This window comes from Mercenaria mercenaria, chromosome 12, assembly GCF_021730395.1.
Source record: "Mercenaria mercenaria strain notata chromosome 12, MADL_Memer_1, whole genome shotgun sequence".
In the NCBI taxonomy this organism is placed as follows: Eukaryota; Metazoa; Mollusca; class Bivalvia; order Venerida; family Veneridae; genus Mercenaria; species Mercenaria mercenaria.
In genome coordinates, this window is record NC_069372.1 from 37,775,612 (window position 1) to 37,796,467 (window position 20,856).

Here is a 20,856-nt window from a genome sequence, read left to right on the forward strand (position 1 = left end):
AAGGTCGAAAACAGCTTATTTGTCGTGAGTTCGACACGAAACATTGAAGGCAAAATAACGAAAATTCAAGGGCGAGCACACGAACTTTTGTATCTTTCACTTAAACAGGAAAAGTAATTAATACAAAAGTTAGTGTGTTCGCCTCTGAAATTTCGTTACTTCGCCTTCAATGTTTCGTTACTTCGTGTATTCGCCTCGAAAGTCGAAAGGCGAACACACGACAAATAAGCATTATTTCGGCCTTTCGTGTTTTCGTTACTTCGACATTTCGCCTCGCCGCCACGAACATACGAAATAGCATAAACCAGCCACCATAAATAACTGTAAACTTATGTAATTAATAACAAAAAAAAAAAACAGGCACTGTTGGATAATGCTAGCCTGTCTTAATTTCAAAGTTAGCACATATGTGCACGAAAGCTTTATCAACATAGGGGTGGGATAGAGAATGGGGAAGATGATAAATTAACGCTGCTAGACTAGACATAACTTTATAACAAGTCAATACACGTGCTGCTAATACATTATCTTTTTTAAATGCTGTGCAAGGGCCGAATATGTATTCATGCTCAGATCGACATCTGGTATTGCGTCTTGTTTCTTTCATAAAAGAACCTCTTTTTGTAGCAAAAATAGATGCAATCCAATCCAAAATATGTTTTGCTGTATTAGTTCCCAACTCCAGATGCACTGTCTTTTCCTGTAAACACATGGGTGGCTCGCTTACTCTCTTTGTTTACTCTCTTTCGTATTGGGGGTTAGGAAAAAGAAGACGGTTCAGTTTTCATCGATGACCATGAATATATAGAATAGCATCTGATTTTTGTGATCGGTTGATTTAGTTTTAATATTATCGATTTTGGGAAATATCAATTTGGTATGTTTGTATTATGATATCTCACAGAAATCATATCTATCTGGGGCAACACGTTTATACTCAAAATAACTCGTATGTGCAATTATTATTTTAAAAGTTATGTTCCTGTTTACCGAATTTTTAAGTGATATGCAATGTAGTTAATGTCATGTTTGTAAAAACGAGAAATAAAAATAATAGTTTTAAAACATGAAATACATGCTTTTGGTAGTGTTTTCATTTGTGCGCCCAAATGATGGTTGTTTAAAACATGTTGACCTTATGCAAGAACAACAGAGTGGTAATTAAACATTATACAGGAATCGTACAGTCATCAGGTATGAAAACAATACATTTAGTCCTCATGTCATGTTTTTATGCAAAAATAGCGACAATTTTTACCCGTTTTATGGCTCAACAGTGTTAATATACACATGAATACGAGGGCCATTCCTAAATTTATGACAATTGTGCTGGAATATGATAAACAGTCTGTGTACAGACTTAAAGTTTAGTTCATCCCTTAAAAGTATTTATCCTTGACTTCCATGCACTTCCGCAGTAGAGAAATCCAAGAAGTGAACGCTGTAGAGTAGTTTCTCCTTGGTAAGGTCTCAAGTAACTGAAAAATACCACCAATCGAGTTGAAGAAGATGGAATGCAAAACCGTTTTGACATTTTAGCTATTTTTCCAATTATTTCTGGTCAATGGTCACCTTTTCGCAGCCACTGTTGTCAACGAGATGCTGTGGCTCATACATATACATGTATATCCAGGTCTCATCTCCTGTTAGGAGCTGTGACATTGTGCAACCATCTAAATTTGAGAACATTTTCAGTGTTTTTAAGCACATTTGACATATTGGCCTTTTCATAGCTATTTTACTTAGTGTATAAGACCACACCTGATACAAAACTAAATATCTCCGAGACGGTACGCTAGTTTTCAATAAAACAACTAAAATGCATTTACAAAGCTTTAAAATAGACATATTGCTATGCTTGATTTCCGATGCTAGGGGACGTTAGGTGTGTTGCACATTTCATTACTTCTTTACAACAGACTCTGTCGATCCGATTCTGCTATTATTTTCCTTGGTTGCGTTCTACGCTGTTCCAAAGCATCTTTACGTGGTAGTTACGTTCAAACCTTGTAAGGTATACTCCTCATGTAAAGCATGACTTCTTATCCAGTTATTGGTGGGAAACCAAAGTGTCTACAGACGGACCGACAGACAGTCTGACCGCCCTACATGAGCACAACGATATGCCCTAACTTCCCCTAAGGTTTAGGAGAGGGTCGTATAATGGGATGTGTGTGTGAACGGGGGGTAATAAAATCACATTTTTCTTTTTAAGGGAATAAAAGCTACATATGTACTCTACTAAATCAGTTGTACAATGTAGTTGAAAGTACATTTGAGAAACAAAGTATAAGGTTACACTAAAACTACTTCACGTAACCAAGATGGAACACTATTTCGAGTATTAAAAGCTCAAATTAACAACATATATGCATGAATACAGGGATAATACACGTTTTTGTGTATCAATGTCTGCAGTAGTCCATAGGATTGTATACATAGCTTATCTGAGAATTGCCTTAACCTACCGGAAAAGGGATTTGGGAAACATCACATATTGTATAATATTATCCTCTATCCTTTCTTATCTCCTTTAAATGTAAATTTCAAAACTTCAGATTATAATTGTATAAAGAGATCAATACGAATAAAGTTACAAATGTTACATCATTTTGGGAATACCCGTAAGGGAAATGAGAACTCTTGAGTTAATATTGATACTTTCTTTAACTTCGATCTTAAACTATTAAGATGTAGAACGTTGAAATAGGATATCATATTAAGATATTTTTAGTTCGTGAAATCATATTTCTAGATCTTGATCCAGACATTTATACCTTTTAGGTCTGCATGTGCAATTAGCGAGCAAAAAGTAAGATTTTTTGTTCAATATAGCTGCAAATCCGGCCATTGGAATGGTAAGACATTTGCTTTGTCTTAGTTTTATATTTTCCTATAAAAATTACGGAATTTTGCTAATTAAAAGGCCGAGCTTTATATGAGCTTATAGGTTGATCTATATATGAGCTTATAAAGTGAGCTATATATATGCTAATAGGCTTATCTATATATGAACTTATAGACTGAGCCATATATAAGTTGATGTGCGAATCTATATATGAGCTTATAGATTGAGCTACATTTTAGCCTAGGCTGAGCAGTATTTGCGCTTGTAGACTGAGCTATATATAAGCATAAGTACTAAGCTTTTCATAGGCTAATATTCTGACCTGTTTATAAGCTAATAGGCTGTTCTATATATGAGCTAATAGACTGAGCTTGATATGAGCATATATTTTGAGCTATATATGAGCTTAAATACTGAGCTATTTATAAGCTTATAGTATGATCCATGTATGAGTTTATAGGCTGAGCTGAAGATGAGCTTAAATACTGAGCTATTTATAAGCTGATAGGCTGAGCAATATATGAGCTTAAATATTGAGCTATTTATAAGCTTATAGGCTGATCCATGTACGGGTTTATAAGCTGAGCTCTATATGAACTTAAATACTGAGCTACTTATAAGCTGAAAGGCTGACCCATATATTAGCTTATAGGTTGAGTTATATATGAGCTTATAGGCTGAGATAATGTAGATAAGCTTAAAGGCTAGTCTATATATGAGCTTATTGGCTGAAATAATTTTGAGCTTATATATATTTGTCTTTAAACTATTAATGCCTCGAGTACAGTTTTGATTTAGAAAAGTTTTGAAGACAGGATATCATTCAAGTAAATGTTCTTAATATAGAGAAATTGACTATTTCTGTCTTTAGTTCTATTTTCAGCAGTAAAAATGATAATTTATTAATTCGACATTCGAACAACTTAAGAGCGGAACTAATTAGCAAATTTCCGGACCTTTCAACTTAAAGAATTTATTTTAGACTGGAAATATTGCTAATAAAGTGATGTACCTATTTCATGAATGATATTTAAATCAAAGTGCTTGAAACATTATATTATAAAACATGGCCTAAACAATCGAATGCCTTTTCATCATCTGAAAACAGTACAAATTTCATTTATCGGGGTATTTTATAATTTCAAAAACAAGGCGCACCTTTTCACCAGTTTATCTACCCTTCCAGTTTGTTCATAACTTATATTTCGTGAAAAACGCTTTACAATCGGTTAAAATAGGGTCTTTTATGCAATTCTGCAGTCAACATTAAGTAAGCTTATCAGCCGCAAATTCGCTAGTTATAAGCGTTCTTTAATTTTCAGATTTTGGTAATCATGTTCAAATACCTTGTGTTTGCGGGTCTGATATTTCTCGTCCCCATATGAAAAATTATGTACATTTAGGAAATATAATTTCAAAAATCTTACCAAAACATTTTACAAATGATTGTGGTGACACCGCCAGAACCAGGACTTCTATTGTTTTTTCATAACAAAGGAGGTTTTATTACTTGCCTTTTCTCGTGTTTACAATTTTTTCATTTCATATTTTTCTAATAAATTCGTCAAAGAAGTTTATCGTGGACGATTTCATCTGTCACTTTCTTTTTTCAAATGTTTTTATAAAGCTTTACATCTTCGTATATTACCTTTTTTGTCATTTATCTCTTGTCTCTCTATCACCAATACTGTTATATTCTTTCTTTCTGCATTTCATTTCTGGTTTAGAGACTTGCAAAGTATTTCGTATTTTATTCGTTACCGTTAAAAAGTCATTCATTTTTTTGTCACATCCTTCTATTTATTTCGTAAGCTTTTTTTCTAACATTTTAACATTAATGTTCTTATTCTGTAGTTTACTTTCTTAGTCTTTAATGTCTATCAGTATTCTTTACACGAATTTATTCTACGAAAATGCTTCACCGTTTAATTCATTTGCAATATATGTTTAGGTTTCCTGTAATCGGCAGATTGAGAAGTGGTGATCTTTAACCATTGCAATACCTGTTTTCATTTTTGACCCTAACATTCACTGTAATTGTGCTTATTGCAATGATAAACTAAAATGGTAATCTTGAAATGCAAAATGGGTAGGTCTTGTGTAATGCCCTTTGACTAGGATGTGTTCATTCAGTCTATAACTTTACACTCTATAATGTCTAAACAAAATGAACTGCTAGGAAAAAGTTTTATTAACTATTCAAAATTTTACATTTTACCGTATCAAGAATACATTTATGTATAATGTTAAGAGGTTTCATAAATGTCAGCCATGGATGTATCTGAGGTAAATACTGGTTCAGAAGTTCAATTCAAAATAAACTTATTGTTAAATGATATTTACCGCCGTTATAACTAATGTATAAAATACATATCATTTCTAAAAAGCCTATAAAATGTTTAACTTCTGTAATATATAATATGCATGCTATTATCAAAGATCTTCGTACACTGTTTACATTTAACAAAGCGTTTCATTTAAATTTTGTGATATTATATACACCTTATTATGAAAACATATTGCACAGTATTAACATTCAATTTACATTCCATGTGACATAAATTCAGTTTCATAGAGAATGGAGAAAATATATAGTATTAATGCTCAAGATTCTTTCATTCTAATATCAATGGACAATTAAATTTGATAAAACCTAATTCAACCGATGTTAATTTGTTACAATACATACCCTTAATAAGAGTCACGTTTAAAAATCATCTATAATTATTTATGATATGTTGCGAGAAATTTGTACGTACAGAAAAGTATTGATTACGATAGAATCTGATGTGCTATTGATTTAGAAAATAAATACTCTAAAGATAGAGTGAGGATTTTAAGTGCATAAATACTGCATGCATTTTTGGTGCAATAATTAATCAGACTAATTAAATTCGAATAGAAGCTTTAATTTTTAGTAAATTCTGTCGAATCGATATTTGTAGATTCATTTTAATATTATTCGAGAGGATGAAATTTCTTGCGCGTACGTATTAAGAAGACAAACACATTGCATTCGTTAAAAGACTTTGTCCATTTTCGAAACTGAACTAAAAGTGAGGGCAGTGCATTTTAAAAAAAAAACATTTGTTCAATGTCATAGATACATGGTTTATTCAACCAAAACATGAACAACTTTTTTAAAAGCAACTTTGAACAGTTTACAGTGTTATTCATGCATATATGAATACCGTCCAAAATATTAACAAAGTACAAAGTATTTTAAAAAGTGAGAGATAATTTAAATGTATCTATGCAAATACGGAATTCAAGGACGTTTCGCACGTGCATACGCTCTTAAGAATCACAAAACCATTAACTGTATTTTAATCACTAATTATTTAATAATACACACATTGTTTAATTTATTCAGTCTAGTACATGCCTGTTTTACCAAGATTGTCGCAACAAATCTGTAATTAGTATAAAACTTACTTTTTGTGCAAATATACTTAAGGTACACTTAAAAGATTTGCATTTGTGAATATACTAATTTATTCAACCTATCATTCCCTGTGTTATGATTCAGGATGCCAACGTACCGCAGCTTGGTGACATAAAAAACCGTGACTTGACAGTCCTCGGAATATACTGTGAAATCATTTTATTTCTTGGGCATGAAATAAAGTGATTTTACCAAAATGGTTATTTCGTGGCGATATAAATTCGTGGATCTGAATTGAATTTTGACAACGAAACATAGTCCTTCACGTATAATAATGATCCCACATTATATTATTAAATTGAAAATAGGTTTATGCTCTAGCGGTGAACGTGAAACTGTGAATAAGCAGCGGGGACTTTTCATCAAAACTCGTAACAATAACAACCTGTTGTAAACTGGCAAGTGGCATTGAAGGTGATAACCAGTGTGTCCATGCGCCACAAAGACGAATCTGAAAGTAATACAAAATAATAAGTGCTATTTAAATAGCAACATTTTAGTTTACACGCATACTTGAATGTCAAAGATAGTGACATAATACTGTCATAAGTTAAAGGTTGATACTTCTTAAAATGCGCGAACAAGATAAATATGTTAACATGACTAATGAAAATGATTGAATTTTAGTCTAGAGCTGCCAATATTTTTGAAAACAATTCAAACACTAAATGTTTAGAAATTTATCCATTTATCTTGTTATCTAACATCCAGGAATTTCTTTTACACATGAAACAAATAGTGGCACGTAAGCAAGAATTCGCTGGTCACAGATAAAGTATAGATTCATCTATTAAATTATTTTCAATGGTAAAAGAGAGAATGGAAGACAAGTAGACCGTCAGGAAATCCAATGTCCAATTAGTACTTTAGTTTAAAGGAAACTTGCTCATAGTGATGTTTATTTGGACTTAAATTTAAAAGAAAAACAGAAAGTAGGCGAAATAAAAACTTTACGTCAACGAGCAATGTCAATGATATTTAGATTCCACGGAACTTCAAGTAGAATTTTACACGTGAACGGGACATTAAAGAGACGACACTAACATGAGTGGGCTTTAAGTATGATGTCAGACATTCTAAGTAATCATAGTGAAAGAATGAAGACAAAGGGGCTGTATCTTGAAAGTCAGACTCATAAGGAAGTGTGGTAAAACGAAAACATCATTGGGGAACAAGGCTGCTGAGGTACAAGTGACCAAGCAAGGAATACATCCAATTATCACGGCCAAATGTAAGTTATCACAAATGAAGATCCTATATCGCGAGCTCTCTTGGTTCAAGTGAGAGGGAGTGAAAGAAGTGATCTTCATCAGAGCCTTGGACCCGACGCTGTATCAAAGCACTTCTTCCTTTAGGGATTTAAAGGCTAGTTGTCATGCAGCCACTGCCCCTCCCCCCACCCCGCCCCCCCTCTCCCTCCAACACCCACACACACTTGTCCCATCATCGCACAATCAAATAGAAAAGCATAGAGACCATTGTGAAATTAATGTCGAAAAGGCCCAAGATATTTACAAATTTTAGAATTTAGAATGATCTATAATGTCAATGGTATTGCCTTGGAACGGAAAAGGTAGGTCTGGGTCTTGTGAGCTACAAATTGTTAAACATGCATGCCACTTTATTTCAAAAGCATTGGACGAATCCCACACTAAAACTGTGACGGAAATAAAGACGCACAGACAGACACTGTGAGTTCTATATCCATCACTTCTGGGCAATAAAACGACTTACCTCAAATGAGGTTCCCTCAGTTTTATACGAAACTTTACAATTTTTCTCCTGGCTTAATGTGAGGTGGCATTGCAAACTCTTGTGTCGATGTCCATGAAGATCCGTTGAATTCATCCATCACAATTAACCTGCTCTCGATTCCAAGACTAGGAATAAAAAAAACAGTTCATACATATACTGCACAAAATAGCTAACCCGTCATTTGTTTTCTAGCCAATATCTTTACAATGACTAAAAGTCCTTTAAATTAAGCATACACCTAGATCGACATGTTGCTAAGAACGTATATTATTTCAAACATAAAGAATTAAGCAAATATATAATTTAAACATGTATACATGAAATAGTAATTTATAGGAAGCATGAGTATAAATTGATTTATATTTCTGGTACTTTGTGTGCTCTAATAAATTAATCAGTATCCCAGTCTTAACACATGTTCTAACCCGCCCGCTTAGCTCAATAGGTAGAGCGTCGGTCTACGGATCGCGGAGTCGTGAGTTCGATCCTCGGGCGGGGCGTATGTTCTCCGTGACGATTTGATAAACGACATTGTGTCTGAAATCATTCGTCCTCCACCTCTGATTCATGTGGGGAAGTTGGCAGTTACTTGCGGAGAACAGGTTTGAACTGGTACAGAATCCAGGAGCACTGGTTTGGTTGACTGCCCGCCGTTACATGACTTAAATACTGTTGAAAAACGGCGTTAAACCCAAAAACAAACAAACAAACAAACTTAACACATGTTCTACATGCGTGATAGTAGCGTGTTAAACGAATTTAGCCAATCGCCTAGCGCCGTTGGAGCGTGCTCCACGAAATGACCAATCGATTCATTTCTAAAAGCTTTCTTTGTTTACAAGTGTCGGAGCTATTTGTGTATGCTTGATTTTCGGAGCTATTTTTAAACAGATTTGTATCAAAACTATATACTTTATTCATTTACTTCGTTATTTTACACTTGTCTGTATGAATTGTGTATTTAGCATATTTGGTCATATATTCCGCTCACCTGTCTTTATCAGAGTGTTTTACTTGAAATGGAACCACAAACAAAGAATTCTCTTTGATCTCTACCAGACACTTCTGGTGGATCTGAGTCACAAACAGAGACTCGAACTATTTTGATACTTGGACACTCTTTTGTGAGAAATTTGAGTAGATGGACTGTTCATCAGAAAGTCCAAAATATGAATATTGATGCACTAAGACTTCAAACATATTTACATGGCGTTGGTGGAGCAGTTATCACTGGCAAAGACCATGCTAAGTCGTTATGGCAGGAGATATCTTTAGTAAAGGACTTGTCTGTGTCGGCAGTACTTTTAGACATTGGTAGCAATGATCTTTGCAAAAGGGATGTCGAACCGCACATGCTTGTACAGTCTGTGGTTGAGTTTGCGGATCAATGTCTAAAACTTGGTGCTGAATATATCGTGTTCATTGAGGTTCTACCCCGTGCAGGTCGTCAAATCTTCAATTCATCAGTTGTTTTGTACAACAAACTGATTGCAGAGCACTGTTCTACCGCTCCTGTTATGTATTTCTGGAAGCATTCCAAAAACCGGTTTAATGAGCGCTTTATTAAGGACTTTATCTCAGACAATGGCGTTCATGTGCATGAAGTGCTCCGGATGCCAAAATACTTCATGTCAGTTAGAGGAGCAGTGCTTCTCGCAGAGCGTAGTTTAAGAATTTGTAATCGGGTTCATGTTTATATTTAAATTATTACTTTTACTGTAGGAAAACCACTGATCAGCTTCACGGAAGTGAACAACTTGCATGCCAGATATTCATCTACTAAATTTATCAGTATCCCAGTCTTAACACATGTTCTATAGGCGATTGGCTAAAATCGTTTTACATCTCCAACTTATGCCAAATTTGGTTACATTTGAATTTATATTGCATTTATTTTACTTCGTTGTTCATAAACGGTGGGTCAGATATCTCCTGACTCATTGGGTCAGATATTTTCAACCATATCTTATCTTAGTTTTCTTTGGCATAATGAACAAGGGTAGTCAGGTCCAGGAACAAGAAATATAAATACATACACAGACAGAACAAGCATACATAAAAAAGAAACACTATACATAGCGATATATGGGTCTGGTTGTGCTGCTGTGCTTTGTGCTTTCGGGAAATCTATCCTTATTAATTAATCTTTATTTATTTTATCATTCTGAAAACCGGACGAGAACCACATGACAAATGGACAACAGACACCGGCAAGATTTGATGTTTAATGGACGTTGCCGCCACAGCGACAGCATAACCCGTGACGCTCTAATTATTTCTGGACTGACGTCCATCCCCTTAAATATTGACGACAGATCTTTATATGAGCGAGCGGACAGAAGCTGATAAAGTGATAACTTTGTGTCAGAACTTGACACAACACAAAACCAAAATTCTGTAAGTTTAATAATTTATTACGGCCTTTACTAGCCAAGATAAGATAACATTACACATTGTATAGTCATATTTATGAATACTTAGTAGTAAGCTGCCATAATTATTAATAGAAGTATGGAAGATATTGGCCACTTAACAGATGACAGGGAATGCCGAAGCAACTGTCAACTGAAGAGAAATCCTATTAGCCGAGAGAAGAACAAGCCTACAACGAATTACCGGCAATTAACTAAGCTAAAAGCGAATACTGTTGCGGATTCATTTAGCAAATGGCAATACTGTTACGAATAAGGCGACGCCTAAGTACAAAACCAAGACACGTCATTTGGCAAGCGTAACAGTACAGCAAGCTAGGATTGCCAGCACCTTATGGGCAAAACCTAGAAACGCAACATGGAAACTGTGCAAACGCAACAGTTTACTAGATTAAATCAACCCGATTACATACAGCTACAATAAAGGAAACCAGCCGCCTTTGCTCCATGACCGGCGGGAATGAAGCCGGAGCTCCAACGACGATCACTGAGCAAACACGACCGTTATGATTTCTGCAAAAATACTGAATTTGAACATTAATAACGGCGCGTTTTGTAAGACTGGCTAGCTCGACCCTCGACTGACAGAATTTTCCGCACAATAAGTGACAATTATAGTTAAATTTTTTTAGGAAAAAGGCTACATGAAACATAATTATTCACATTATTTACACCCATTAATTCTTATGCAGTTTATATGCAAACTAGAACTTTACTTCACACAATATAACAACCAATACTAAAAACAGACTGATTTTGTATCTTAGCAGTGTCACTAGTCTATTTTTGTGCTAACAAAATGTACCACGATCAGAAATATGCTTGCACTGTTCATAGAAAGTTTATGTTCCACGGTTGCATTGTTCTCTTCTGGCAGCTTCCTTGGCTTTAACGGTTAAGCATGTGCAGCTCTGATAAGAGTCAGGAACTGAAATTATAAAGCAAAACACAGCAGCACAAGACAATGAGGCACAAAATAACTGACAATATGTGTAAAAATCGGGTGGGAGGGAGGGAAAACGAAGTCTGAGTTCGTTAGCTAAATTAGTTGAGTTCAGCTAAACGGTATTGAACCAAGTGGCAGTTGCACGGATTTCATGATATTTATATGACTTTAGGTTGGTTCCCGGCTAAGTGGTGTTAGACGATAAAGTATAGTATGCTTGATTGGAACCAGACGTTCGCCTAACGATACGTCCTGAGGATAACCAAATGCATAGCAACGCATCAGAAACGGGTTTTCCAAGAAAAATAAAAGAAATTATTTATAAATAAAATAATTTGTATTATTTTACCGCCACATCCCATTTTTAAAAGTCACAAAAATACATATAAATGTGTTTTTACATATATCGTTAATGTTCTTTTCCGATAAAACACGACAATAAAGTTGTTTTGAGTTTGTTGTCATTTTCTCCCTCATATAGGGTATCACTGGTTTGTAATTTATACACATGTTAGCGTGCTTTTGAGTCTTTTCAAGATGGGTTGAAAAATTTATATGATATCATTGTTTGATTTTGTTAAACTTTTTAAATAATATCAAACACAAAATTTTCTATGCGTATACTCTATTATAAGAAAATATGATCAATAATATTTATTCTTAAGCTATTGCTAAAATAAACTTTGGTGACTGTTTTGTTCAGTATAATTATCATGTAAACTATTTTTTTTTCCCTTCGTTGCTAAGGTAAGAATTTAAAGAGAAATCCATATCTACTAATCATCCCTGACACGTCAAGAATGCCATTTCAGTATTGTGTGTAACCATATAACAGTACTAAACATACATTATCAGAAACCAATTCTGAAATAATGTCATGCTAATGTTCTTTTTGTAACCCTTTACTAAGATTGTTTAAAGTATTATACTTCCATCCCATAAACCAAGTGTCCTATTTTATGTTTTAAAAAATCAACATTGCTTTTTGGCGGGTGTTTGTTTCCCCTCTATGCCTCCAGTGTAAGTTTTTAAAAAAAATCTTCTATTAAAAAGCTAACCTAATTTCAAAATAAATAAATCAAACCTGTACGAAATTTTACAGCTGTAAAAGACCTGTATTTTTGTTCAAAATAACACAGTTCGAGATATGCAAATGAACTACACCTGTAAAAAAAGTTACAGCTGTTAAAATGAAAAAAGTTACAGCTGTAAAAATGCCCAAAAGTTACAGCTGTAAAAATATTATAGGTGTTGAAAAAGAGAGCATTATTTTAAGGGACGAAAGTAGAGGTGCAAAAAGATTTAGGATGAATTGCAATGCTCTAGATAAGGTAGCAATTACTATGAAAATGGCAAAATAAATGATCTAGTACGTAAAGTATATTTGGTAAGATTACATTATAGCAACAGCAAAATTCAAGAGTAGGATACAGAGTAGGACATATGCAGATCTTGTTAATAAAATTTTCTTTGTCAGTCATGAAAACATATTACAATCCTGTAATTATTTCTTTTAAACTTATGGACTTCAAGTATAGAGTAAATTGTTAATGTATGTACTTATACATGTCCTTTTACAACTATAATAGTCAATTAAACATCTGTACTTACTCTATACCGTTTTAAATTCCAAAATCTTACAAGATGTGATGTCTGTGTGAATTTCAGTTACATCCCGCCAAAATGCATTAAAGATGGCTGACAATACTCATGTTTCCCTCCAAAAATGTTACAGCTGTAATTTTGAGACATGACCATTTTACAGCTGTAACTTTCAACAGTAACTTTTTACAGCTGTAAATTGAGACCTTCATATTTTACACCTGAAAATTTCAACTGTATTTCTGATAATTTTTCCACTTACAGGTCTTTTACAGTTGTAATTTCAAAATACAGGTCTTTTACAGACGTTTTACAGCTGTAAAACAGGTCCTTTTTACGTACAGGAAATGCTTCTCTGGAGATCCATAAGTGTTTGCTTTTATTCTTGTCTGGGCTGTAGAACTCGGGTGAACAATAAAGGGCCATCATGGCCTTCCTGTTTGTTAAGGTTTGCATGACATTAGCGATTACTTGATTCCTTTCAAAACACTAAAGAAGAAACCTGGTTTTTTTTCATATTTTTTATTTTTACCTCGTCATTAATCTTTTATGTCGGTTTATCGTATTTATTGTTTGTTATGTTGAATTGGTTCTTTATAGGCTAAATTTGTCAAAAAGGCTAACGAAATTAAAACAATTCTGTGTATTAAAATGAAGTACACAGTAAGATACAATGTTCCAAGAAACAATGCATACAATGTTATTGTTATAAAGTAAAACTTAAACTGTACTGAAATACTTCCAAGTTGTCTCCCTTGAATTATGAGATGCTTACGACCAGATTTGATTTGCCCTTTGAGTGTTCGTACTTTTTTTTATTTTGTTTGCAACATAAGCTGTGAATAAAAACATTAACAAAAAATATGATTGCTAAAAGAGAAAACAACAGGTATTTCCATATAATATTCGTTGCGTATATTTACTAGTAATTCTGTACATTTGCATGTATTGAAAAACGAAATGGAACCCGTTAGATCAAAATTTAATATTTTTCCAAATACAGGGTTATATAATTTCAGCTATGAATGCAACTGAAGAATGCTTCCAAAATATTGGACGGGCTCTGCAATTTAATTAAACCAGTAAGAATGGACTATAGGTCTATTGAAGCATTGGAAACGGCTAAGCAAAATAATAACTGAACCTGATCATGACATGTTATAAAAAGGACAACATGTACATCCTTCATGAACGGAACTTTACTTTAACAAAACAGTGAATAGGTACCATGCTTGTAACGGCAGCACTGGTTTCACTTGAGCAGTACAAGTATTGTTCGAAAGTTAAAATGAGGGTTTGAGAGTTATTTACCTGACATGGATACATAGATGACCGTCCCATCCTGTAAATGTTTCCATTGTGTTACACAGACTGACAGAGAATCTAAAACATAAACACATATTTAGCTCATATATTGTATATTCTATATTCTGCAGTATCTAATTAGCACATTTATGTTCTATCTAATACACACCCTGGCATAAATATATCACGGTCAAATAAAACGTATCTTTAAAGTTGTGGATACAAATTCACAAAGTACCTTAGGACAGGTAACATGATGCAATGTTACTTTTTCCAACAGTGTAGTTAAAAAGCTATTCTGACATTTTTGCATGCAGCTGATAAATAGCTTGATAATTAGTAATAATAAAGTACCTTAACGGAGGCTAAATGTTCCTGTATAAATAGCGTTACACACTCCTGTATATGCACTCGAAAATCATTTTCTTTTGCATACCATTCATTAACATGTTGTGCAGACATTTGATGTAGGTAATGCTTAAATTTCAATTTATATACTGTCCTTTTCTGTTAAACTGAGCAATCGAACATGGAAATTAAGGCTTTTCTCCCGGAGATACGTGTATCTCTGTGGCGGTATATCTGTCTCTGTGTATCTCTGTGCCAAAATCATCAACATTCACAAGAACATAAAAAGCATTAAATAATGATCACATCTGTCAGTTTTTAAAACCTCAAGGCCTCAATGCATTTGCAATATCGAATCTGCAATTTGTATCTGCAGTTCTTCAGAATGGAATCCTGTAACGGAAAGTATGAACTCGAGTAGAAAAGGCTGACGGATGCACGCAAGTTGCAGTAACAGTTGATGGCCTTTCTATAATGGAGGGGCTGTTCTAAGGTCCTCAATAATTTGCTGGTGATGTTAGTGGTCTTGTACTCCCAACATGATACCGCTTCTCTTCTGGTTGATTAATATTTCTGGTAGTGCTGATGGTGGTCATTTAGTCCAGGCGTTATATCGCTTCAAGCTGATGATTATTTCAGCTAGAGCTGTTAGTAGTCATGTAGTCCCGGCGTTATACCGCCTCTGGGTGATAAGCTTTGTAGCTAGTTTGAGGGTGTTAATTTTCAGGATGGGTCGTACTTGGTCAGTATAACACTGAACTTTGGTTTGGCTTCTGCAGTTTGCAGACTTATCTTAGCAAGCCAAGTCTACTGTCAGCCTTGTGCCGAAATGGTAGTTCATTTCTTGCTGTCGACTGTATTGATACGTGTATTACAAGGCTAGGAGGCACCAAAGGATGTTTTAGAAATGTATGTGCCAAATTAGGTTTCCGTTTAGTAGTCTCGCACTTTTAATAGTTGTAAAACACCTGCTACTTCCATTGCTGCATACTTCAATCTCATCTTGTAATGCGGAGGATATGGAAGTTCCGAATTCTTTTGTACATCAACAAACACTTTTCAACTGAGTTCGTCTACGTGCAATATGAACGATGTTTTAACAAGTTAACGTTAATGCCGTAGTGTCAGTGTTTCAGAGAAAGATGTTGCTACATTTTAACGAATGCTTTGCCTGTGTCATTTCTTTCTTCTAACGAATGCATACATATCCTAGGGGCTCATTATTGCTGATATGTGGTGCCCGTTTCTGTTACTGTTGTACAGCTTTCTATAGTTGGCTGAAGTTCTGGGTGTCTTTGATGCAGCCTGCCATACGCTCTTGGATGATAACTTACGTTCGACGGTGCCTGTGCAAAACTTTGAACAGTTTTCTGAGGATGTTGAAATTAATTTCAGGAGTGTAATATGTACTGGCCAGTAAGACTTACAATATTTACTAGATTGTTCGGTAAACAAACTAAACAGGCTTAAAAATGTTTCAAAGAAAATACGCTTTCAAACTGTATATGATGTCACTATTGCCGTGACAACCGTTATTTTCAGGCAACGTCCACACGATTTTATGACATTGCCGTCATGATTTATTATTCATTTTTGAAGATAACTGATCCAAAATTGTACCACAAACTAAGTGTAGCTGATACACAGACCTTCATTTTAGAATGAATTTACCGTAACGAGTTAATTTCATACATATGAATATTGATGATAGTACATCTGAACAGTTATCTAGATGGATGCATAACATGCCTTACTGGCCCCTTGTCGCTGCTGATGATGATGTCTGATGAAACGTGAAAGCAAAGGCATGATTATTCTGAAAATTGATTATGTGATTATGTTATATTACTGTCACAGACTGTAATTTATTTGCGGATGAGGCAGTATTATTGAAAGGTTGATGGAATTGAATGTATTGCGACGTTTGAAGTTGTTCATACAAGCTGCTGCTATATGATATATATTTCCTATTGAAACAGATATCGGGAGTCAGCAAAACGTGTTTAAGATAATATTGTCAAAAACTGTGTTATTCAGTCTGACTGAAATACATGAACGATTCGTTCTTCTCATTCATAGCGACTGAAAATAACATGACAAAACCATAATGATTATATTTGACTTGTTGATTCTGCCATTGTGACCAGTGTAGATCATGATCAGCCTGCACATCCGTGCAGTCTGATCAAGATCTACACTGTTCGCCATTCAGTCATTTTATTTTTGGTAAGCATCCCTTTTAACAGTTAATGGTACTGTTCAAGTTGAAAGATGGACAAGTTCATTATAGAAATTTAGCAGGGTAAGGGTTCAAATGCTGTCAATTAAATATCAGATTGATAGTAAGATTCTTTGGGAGCATGTGACGCAAACAAACTAAATACATTACCATGGTCGGTGAACGGACATCAAGTGTACACAACTCTCACACCCATTGGCTTGAGCAGAATTTGTTTACAGTTCTGACTTCTTTGTTTGCCGTAGCCGATGTGTTGGTATCAGTGAATTACTAATTTACTGGCGACTTAAGTGTGCATTGATATTCATTCGAGGGATGAAAGCGAAAGTGTTCTATGTACAAATAAATGAAAAAGCATTTAGCACTGTTTTGTTCTAAAACCTGGAATTGTGAAAGTAAATGTTTTATTTATTTATTTTGTTTGGTTTAACGTCGCACTGACACAATTATAGGTCATATGGCGACTTTTCCAGCTTTGATGGTGGAGGAAGATCCCAGGTGCCCCTCCGTGCATTATTTCATCACGAGCGGACACCTGGATAGAACCACCGACCTTCCGTAAGCCAGCTGGATGGCATTCTGACATGAAGAATTCAATGCCCGGAGTGAGGCCATGGAGGCCCCTTACGGTAACGAAACATCAAAAGAATACTTACGTCCTATTTGCTGACGGCATTGTGATGTCCACATCTACCTGCGCACCTTCATCAAATATCCCAGGTATAATCCAGCCCACTAGTGAAGATGATTGTCTGATCTTAAAATTTAGTTATATACGATCTCATATGGTGGAATTTAAAGACATATTAAATTTTAATGAAATAAACCTGCAGCCGTTTTACGTGTATCACAAGATTTTAGCCAAGACAAAGTAAACTTAATTATCTTTTTCATAAAGATAAATTGTACGAAAGCAGTGTAAGTAAAACAAAAATGGTTGTAAGCATTACAGAGAAAAGTCAAAGCAAATGTTGATGGTCATCATTGGAAAATAATGTACTGACAGGACCCTGAATGAAGTGTCTACCTTCTTTAAATGCGGCTGTCCTTGATTGCCATTATAATATACAGAGGATATCAAATGAGTGACTTTTGATATTGAATTTATTAAACGAGTTGAATAAAATAATAAACCAATTTATCAATTTTATTCAACGAGTTTAATAAATTAAGTGCGGAACGTGTCACAAATCTAATATGTTAGGTTTTCCCCTGCCGAAAAATACAAACAAAATGTACTTTCTATAACTATTATAAACAAGTCAATTTGACCAACGTCTCCGATACTTTAAACGACGTTGACGTCAACGCTTTATTACACTAGGGTATTATCTAATTTATGCAATGGCGCGATCATAAACAACTGATTTTGATTTGAAAACACTTGATATTTTTAGCTAGAGCAATGTGGGCTTTTTTTTTTCATTTAAAATCAGATATGGATCAGAGTAACCTTGAAACCGAAACAGTTCTTGACCAGTGCTGCATATTTCCTTATAAAATGGATATCTAAACATCATATGCATATAGACAGCCTAGTACTCATGCTGCACAACTAATCTTTCAAACTGAAATACTGCACCTATTTATTATGTTCAGAAATGGAAGAAAAATAAAATACCGGTGGCTGAAAGATTTCTTGTACGAAAGTTTTCTTTGCATACGCATATCCACTTTGTATTGTCTGGTTTATACCCCAGGAGTGGGACAAACCCTCGCATTTGCCTGTCGACTCAGACACACGTGCCCCAACAAACTTATTCTGTGAAATAAAATAATATAACTGAAGACTCTTATTTTAATATCTCTTCCAACAGCCTAGACAAGTTTACCTGAATATTTCAACGTTTCTTATTTACACTGGAAACATTTATAGAAATATATATTTTTTGTTCTGATAAAATTATACGCAATATTTTGGTAAATACTTCAGTCAAACAATCAATCGTGTTTATCAGTTTTCCAATAGTTATGTATTGTTTAATTAATCTAAAAATATATACCGTCTCAAGTGCAGCATTTGCACAACGCCTTATCGTAGGATGTGGATGCAGCACTTTAAATTTCCCAAATTTTTTGTCGAATCCAGAACCAGAAAGCGTATCGATGCACGTGATCGAAATTCTGTTAAAAAACAAAATAAACACAAAAATCCAGCCAAAATTTACGTCCATCATTGAAGATAGAAAGTAGCCGCTATCGAACGTTATGAAGATGTGGTAATATTTTCAGTCAGTTCATATACAATGTCGCTTAAAGGAATTAATGATATATTGCCAAGGCTAAAATAGGCATTTGGTTTGTATCATATCCGGGAAGAACAAAATAGAAACAAATGAACTAAAATAGACTTACAAGCTTTGAAAGAAACTTAACCCTTATCATGCTTAACACGACTAATTCTGCCTTTTCGACAGGTGTAGATCATAATCAGCATGTACATCCGTGCAGTCTCATGATTATGAGAGCTTCGTACTCATACAACTGTCCTGGGCTTTCTGTTTTACTTACAATAAAGTAAAAGGTATCTACGTATAGCGGATTCTATGTGCTTTAAATAGACACTTTTTATATTTAAACCTAACACCGCGATTAGCAGCTATACTATTATAAACATAGCATATTTAGGCCCTGGAATGCTGTCTGAATAACAGAGATGGGACTATTTTATATATTCAACTGCCAATATAATATGTAAATGGAACTCAGAATTTCATTAAAACGAATAATGTTGACCTGTAAAATCAATAAATGTTTGAATGAATGTCCCGGACGCCTTAGCTTCGGACACTTCTAAAATATTTCTTGATGTATCGGAAGCCAGTCTAGACGGAATCGTCCTCCACCCATATAGATTAAGCTCATATTGGCGAAAATATAACATAAAAAGTAGCGGGACACTCTGCTAAACACTATCATGCTAATGTCAAAGACTCAGGCCATTAATTATGCATACGTTATAAATCAGTCACATGCACATGATACATGTCTTACTAGGCGTCCAGTTTAGGTAATTTTCGCCTAAAAACGTAGTGTCCTGAAAACGATATTTTACTTGACTTTTATCGTACAAAACAACTGCATATACTATTCGATGCTGTGATAGGAATTTTTCAAATTGTTTGATTTCATGACTTTCTTTACTGGTAACCCTAACCCACTCTACATTTACCACGCCAAACTCTCACAGTGTTCAATCTTAGTTCTCCAACATGTTTCATGAACAGTGTCTCCTTGCATTCTAACATTCTGTCATATATACTGGCCTGTCCATGGCCCTTTCTGTGCATACGGCATTATAACTAGAAATTGCTTTTGTAAAAAAGCGCACGTCTCCCCCAATGCAAAGTCCTATAGGCAAGAAGTCAATAGGGGTCAGGAGCGAAAGTCAAAGAGACACTGATGGTTGGCTGCAATGGGGATCATCTACTTGGCATGTCCAGTCATCCCGCTAAATTTCAACACTCTTGGCCTAGTGGTTCTCAAGTCACTGTTCAGGCTCCTGTGACCTTGACCTTTGATCAAGTGACCTCAAAATAAATAGGGGTCATCTACTCTGCATGTCCAACCATCCTATTAACTTTCAACATTCTAGGTCAAGTGGTTCTCAAGTTATTTCCAAAAAATGATTTTACATGACCAGGCCCCTGTGACCTTGACCTTTAATAGACTGACCCCGAAATCAATAGGGGTCATCTACTCTGCATGTTCAATCATCCTATTAAGTTTCAACATTCTGGGTCAAGTGGTTCTCAAGTTATTGATCGGAACTGGTTATCAATGTTCAGGCCCCTGTGTCCTTGACCTTTAACGGAGTGACACCAAAAATAATACGGGTCATTTACTCTGCATGAACAATCATCCTGTGAAGTTTCAACATTCTGGGTCGAAAGGTTCTCAAGTTATTGATTGGAAATGGTTTTACATGTTCAGGCC